Here is a 6000-nt window from a genome sequence, read left to right as displayed (position 1 = left end):
TAGTTTCACTTCCTAATGATGACAGTAATATCTACTTCTCGATCTTTTAATTTAGAGTTCACACTGGCTTCTGAAAGTTCAGTTCCTGTTCTTTTGATTTTGGTGTTCCTGTGCTCTGCAGTGTAATGGTGGTGGTGGTGGCCAGGGAATTCGTGCCTGAGGAGCAAACTGTGCAAGAATGGAGGTGAGCTAGTTTGGGAGCTGTGAAGTTCTTGTATTAATTCTTGTTGAGTTAACATAAAAGTCTTGAATGTGTTCACTCCTTCAAGAGTCTGTTCTGCACTCGAGGTCTCACAAGGATGAATTACTGTGGAAAACAATCAACATTTAAATTATTTTACTTTTATGTGTATGAGTGTTTTGTCTGCATATGTGTGTATATACCACGTGGATGCCTACTACCCATAGAGGCCAGAAATGGCTGTTAGATCCCCTGGAACTGGAGTAACAGGTAGTTGTGAGCCATCATGTGGGTGCTGGGAACTAAATGAATCTGGGTCCTCTGCAAGAGCAGCAATGCTCTTAGTCACAGAGCTGTCTCTCCAGCCCCAACATTCAGCATTTAAAGCACTTTCCTGGCCTGGGGCTTGGTTAGCAGAAGACTTGGCTAGTAAACACAGACCTTATGCTCAGTCCCCAACACCAAACAGAATTGGATATGATGGCACAAGGCAGTAATGCCAGCACTAGAGAGGGGGAGGCAGGAGGACCATAAATTCAAGGCCACCCTCAGCTACATAATGAGTTTGAAGCCAGCTTGTGCTACATGAGGGTCTGTCTATAAATGAATAATTTCCCCAGTATTTGCTCCTGAACTGCTCTGGTTCACTGCTTCCCTGTGTTAGATGCCGTTCACTGTGGCTCACAGTTTGGAGGTATCGGGTCGTGTCTGCAGACACACGTGGCATGAAGCCTCTGGTGGCAGATGAGCAGCACACAACAAAGCCATGCATCTCGTGGCCAGGGTCTGAAAGAAAGGAACAGGGGAGTTGGAACATGCTCCCAGTAACTAACTGGAAGGCTTCCCACTTCACCACTTCCTAAAGGTCCTCCCTCCTCCCAGAAGCACCAAGCTAGTGAATAAATCTTTAGCACATGGACCCCTGGGGAACATTCTACAATCAAAGAGCAAACTGCTTTTTGTATTGTTCCATAGGCAAATCTTCTTCAATTTCATACAAGTTCATTGATGAAAATGTTGAGTGGGATAGAACTTAAATAAAAAGTCCTCGGGAGAGCTGGGGAGAGAGCACAGTGTCTTATTTGGGTTTCTATTGCTATAATGAAACACCATGATCAAAACAACTTGGGGAGTCTTAGGTTTCAAACCAGGGACAAACAGGTGAGGTGCCTATCCAACATATCACAGTGGACAATGGCCACCAGGTTCCCCCTGCACCCCTCAGTCCCTATCTGTTAACAGGACCCTCCTGGCTAGCATACCCCACCCCCTACTCTGAACTCTCCAGCCCAGAGGCTGGATTGCTCTTCCCCCAGCTGCCTTTCCCTATATGATCCAACCGTTTTAGCTATATGTCTACTTGATTTGGGCCTCCTGGCTGCTGTGTCTGGTGTAGTCAACGCACCACTCCCAAACTCCCACCCACCCCACCTCACCCCTGCCTCCTTACTTGGCTCAGAGTCCTTATCTGCCCTGGACACTACCAGATGTCCCTGCCTCTGGCTATGTTCTCCCACATATCTATAATAAATTTTTTTCTTCTACCATACCTAGGAGTAGCCATGTCCTTTCCTTTTTATTTCTTTTTTTCATTCAAGAGGAGAAAAGGGTTTATTTGCCTTACACTTCCATATCTCTGCTCATCATCTGAGGAAGCAGGACAGGAACCCAAACAATACAGGAACCTGGAGGCAGTAGCAGAGGCAGAGGCAGAGGCCATGGAGGGGTGCTGCTTACTGGCTTGACCTCCATGGCTTGCTCAGCCTGTTTTTTTTATAGAATCAGGACTACTAGCCCAGGATGACCCCACCCACAATGGGCTGGTCCCTTCCCCATGAATCACTAATTAAGAAATTGCCCCACAGGCTTGCATACAGCCCAATCTTATGGAGGCATTTTCTTTATTGAGGATCCCTTCTCTCAGATGACTCTAGCTTGTGTCAAGCTGACATAAAACTAGCTAGTACACTCAGTTCATAGGGTGCTTGTCTTACAAACAGGAGAACCTGAATTTGAATCCCCAGTACCCAACACTGGGAAAGCAGAGACAGGAAGTCCTGCATTGACTAGAAGCCAGCCTAGCCAAATAAGTGAGCCAGGAGGAGGGCTAAGATGTCTCAGTGGGCTGCTGTGGAATAGTCCTTCTGTACACTGTGAAGATGTGTTGCTGTCATTGTTAATAAAGAGCTGACTGACCAATAGCTAGGCAAGAAGAGGGTTGGCAGGAGATCCAAACTGAGAGAATGACTGGGAAGAAGAGGGGCGGAGTCACCAGTCAAATGCAGAGGAAGCAGGAGATGAACATGCATCCTGAAAAAAGGTATCACCACATGGTAGAGTGTAGATAAGAAATATGGGTTAATTTAAGTTGTAAGAGCTAGCTAATAACAAGCCTAAGCTATCAGCTGAGTATTTATAATTAATAATAAGTCTCCATGTTGTTTATTGGGGAGCTGGCAGTCACAAAGAAAAACCCCACCTGCTGTGGGATGTCTTTCTGTATGCTGTGAATATATGTGTTGCTCCCATTGGCTAATAAATAAAGCAGCTTTGGCCTATGACAATACAGCTTAGAGGAAGGCAGGAAATCCAAGTAGAGATAAAGAGAGAAGGGTGGAGTCGGAAGACAGCAGCCCACCATCCAAACAGCAACATGTAATGGGACACAGGTAAAGCCACAGAACACATGGTGATACATAGATTAATAGAAATGGGTTGAGTTAAATTATAAGAGCTAACTAGCAAGAAGCTTGAGCTATAGGCCATACAGTTTGTAATTAATATTAAGCCTCTGAGTAATTATTTTATGGGCTGTGGGACCAAGGATGAGAGAGATTCATCCAGACCTCAGAGCCGGGTGGGACTGGAGAAACTTCCAGCTACACCTACCTACAAATGGTGCCACAAATCTGGCCATGTATATCCACATAAAACCTGAGAAAGCTTAAGAAAAGTTTCCAAATATACAAAAATGGAGCCTAACATGGCTTCCTAGTCTCACAGTCTCATGCCAGCCCCAATACAGAGATTCATCTCCCAGCAGCTATGTGCAGGATGGAGCCAACCACCAGCCACCATGCACTAGCACTATGCACTAAGCTGACCATGCCAGCAGCTGACATAGCAATTCAAGATTCGTCTCATGCAATCAAAGAACACTACAGATGCTCAATAAAGACAGACCCAGACAAAAGAAACCTCTAAACAGGTTACAGTGTGTTTAAAGATGTAAATAGGCTTGAGAAGGAAAGGAGAAAGGATATAGACAGTCATAGAAAAAAAGTAGTTTAAAAAAGTCCTTTAATAAGAAATAAAGTAAGCCGGGCAGTGGTGGCACACACCTTTAATCCCAGCACTCGGAAGGCAGAGCCAGGCGGATCTCTGTGAGTTCGAGGCCAGCCTGGACTACCAAGTGAGTCCCAGGAAAGGCGCAAAGCTACACAGAGAAACCCTGTCTCCAAAAAAAAAAAAGAAAGAAAGAAAGAAAGAAAGTAATATAAAAGAGAGAAGTCATGTAAAGATGGGAAATACACAGGAGTCTGGATCCTGTATGTTATTGTGTTGTCTTTGAAGTTTTTGAATGCTGATGAATAAACAATAGCTGCTGAGAGACACTGGATTGTAAAGTTGCTGCATTAAACCAATGTATATTTTTAAAATGTCATGACTTCACAATGGAAGTCAAAAGATATGTTGCTTTGGGGAAGAGGTTGTGCTTTTGTTCCCACAGGAAATGGAAGGCTGTGAATTGATTTAAGGTTGATAAAGATTAAGTTTTGATCGAGGAAGACCCCTCTGAAAATCCTGGCTACAGACAAACAAATAAACCTAAAAAAACTACAAGATACATTATGTATATTTTACCTGCTCAAACATAAAATGAAAAACTCATTTTTGACTGGCTTTAGTACAACACACAGTCTATACTTATATTAATGCAGATATGTATATTTCCTTTAAAAGTTTATATATTTTCAGAACAAGGGTCCAAACACCAATGAAAACAAATGGCCCAGGTGATCCAGCATCTTAAAATGCTTCTGCTACAATTTCCTCAGAGTTCTCCATCCAGAACAGCTTCGAGGCTGCTGGCTGAGATGGTCCAGCCTCACAGACTACTCCAGCCAGGACTTAACCATTATCCTGAATTTTTTCAGGGTCCCCCAAAGATGTCAGCACTCCCAGACAACAGGAAGCACTCTAGAAAAAACAATGCCCATATTCCCAAAAGATGGGTTATAGGTATTTGTCATCATTTGGGATGGGGGTTGGTTATAAACTATAATTGGTCATAGTCAAGGAAAAGACTAAACAAAGGAGTTAAATTCAAAGATCTTTCTAAAGGAAAAAATGGGGATCTAATATAGAAATGATGAAATAAAAGGCTTTATTATGGAATCTATTTTAATCAAAAAAACAACTATTAATCTCAAAATATTTTTCATTGGTATGGATTTTGGTTTAGTGATACACACTTGAAGTTAATTTTGTTATATGTTTCTACTCTTGTTTAGGGGTATTGTGTTTATGCATCTCATTTTTTTTTAAATTAAGAAATTTTCTACTCACCCTACATACCACCCACAGATCCCACCTCCTCCCTCCTCCCACCCCCCAGCCCTCCCTCCCAAGCCACTCCCCATCCCCACATCCTCAAAATCAAGATCTCCCCTGGGGAGTCAGCAGAGCCCAGCACATGGAGCCAAGGCAGGTCCAAGCCCCTCCCTGCTGCACCAAGGTTGCACAAGCTGCCACACCAAAGACACCAGGCTCCCAAAAGCCTGCCCATGCACCAGGGACAGATCCCAATCCCCCCACCTTGCCCAGGTGTCCCCCAAACAGTTCAGGCTAAACAACTGTCTCCCGTATCCAGAGGGCCTAATCCAGTCCCATGGGGGCTCCACAGCCACTAGTCCACAGTTCATGGGTCTCCACTAGTATGGCTGGTTGTCTCTACACGTCTTCCCATCGTGATCTCAATGTCCCCTGCCCACAGAATCCCTCCTCTCTGCCATCAACTGGATTCCCAGAGCTTAGTCTGGCACTCGGCTGCAGATCCCTGCATCCGCCTCCATCAGTCACTGGATAAAGGCTCTATGATGACAGTTAGGGTATTCACTAGACCAGTCACCAGAGTAGACCAGTCCAGGTACCCCTTAGATCACTGCCAGCAGTCCAAGGTGGGGTCATCCCTGTGGATTCCTGAGAGCCTCCCTGGCACCTGCCTCTTCCCACTCCCATAAAGTCTTCATCCATCTCCATTCCAGCTCAACCCTCCCATTTCCCATGTTCTCACCCCCCATTTCTTGCCCTCCCTCACCCCTCCCCACCCCTATGCAGCTCATTTTAAAATGTAACTTATAATTAAAAATACAGATTAATAGCCATCTATGATAAATTTATAGTCGTATTAGGTACATTTTCAAGGTTAAACATATATTTGGAAAGATAGATGGTCTTCAAACACTTCAAAGACCTACATAATACGGCATTTAAGATGTTTAATAACCTGAGGCTTTTCATGACAGTGAGACATGTCTGCTCCTGACAGCACCCATCTACTCAGAGAAGATGATGGGCATCAAAGAACCTCCCTGTGGGGTTTACTTTCTTTGTGGCAAAAGCTAGTCATTTGGGCAAAAACTGCCCTTGCTTCAACTGCTGACAGTACTCTATCCAAACTGGACCAGTAGGATACAAAAAAAAGCAACTGCCAAACTTTACCAAGACAAGGTAGGACAGTCCTTCAAAGTTCCTTGCTTCTCAGAAATGTCTGCCAGATATACTAGGCCTATAGGCCAAAGATGGATGCCCCAAAA

This window comes from Peromyscus californicus, unplaced genomic scaffold (genome assembly GCF_007827085.1).
Source record: "Peromyscus californicus insignis strain IS unplaced genomic scaffold, ASM782708v3 Scaffold_11__1_contigs__length_118956290, whole genome shotgun sequence".
Lineage (NCBI taxonomy): Eukaryota > Metazoa > Chordata > Mammalia > Rodentia > Cricetidae > Peromyscus > Peromyscus californicus.
The sequence above is the reverse complement of the archived record's forward strand: the minus strand, read 5'-3'. Positions refer to the sequence as shown.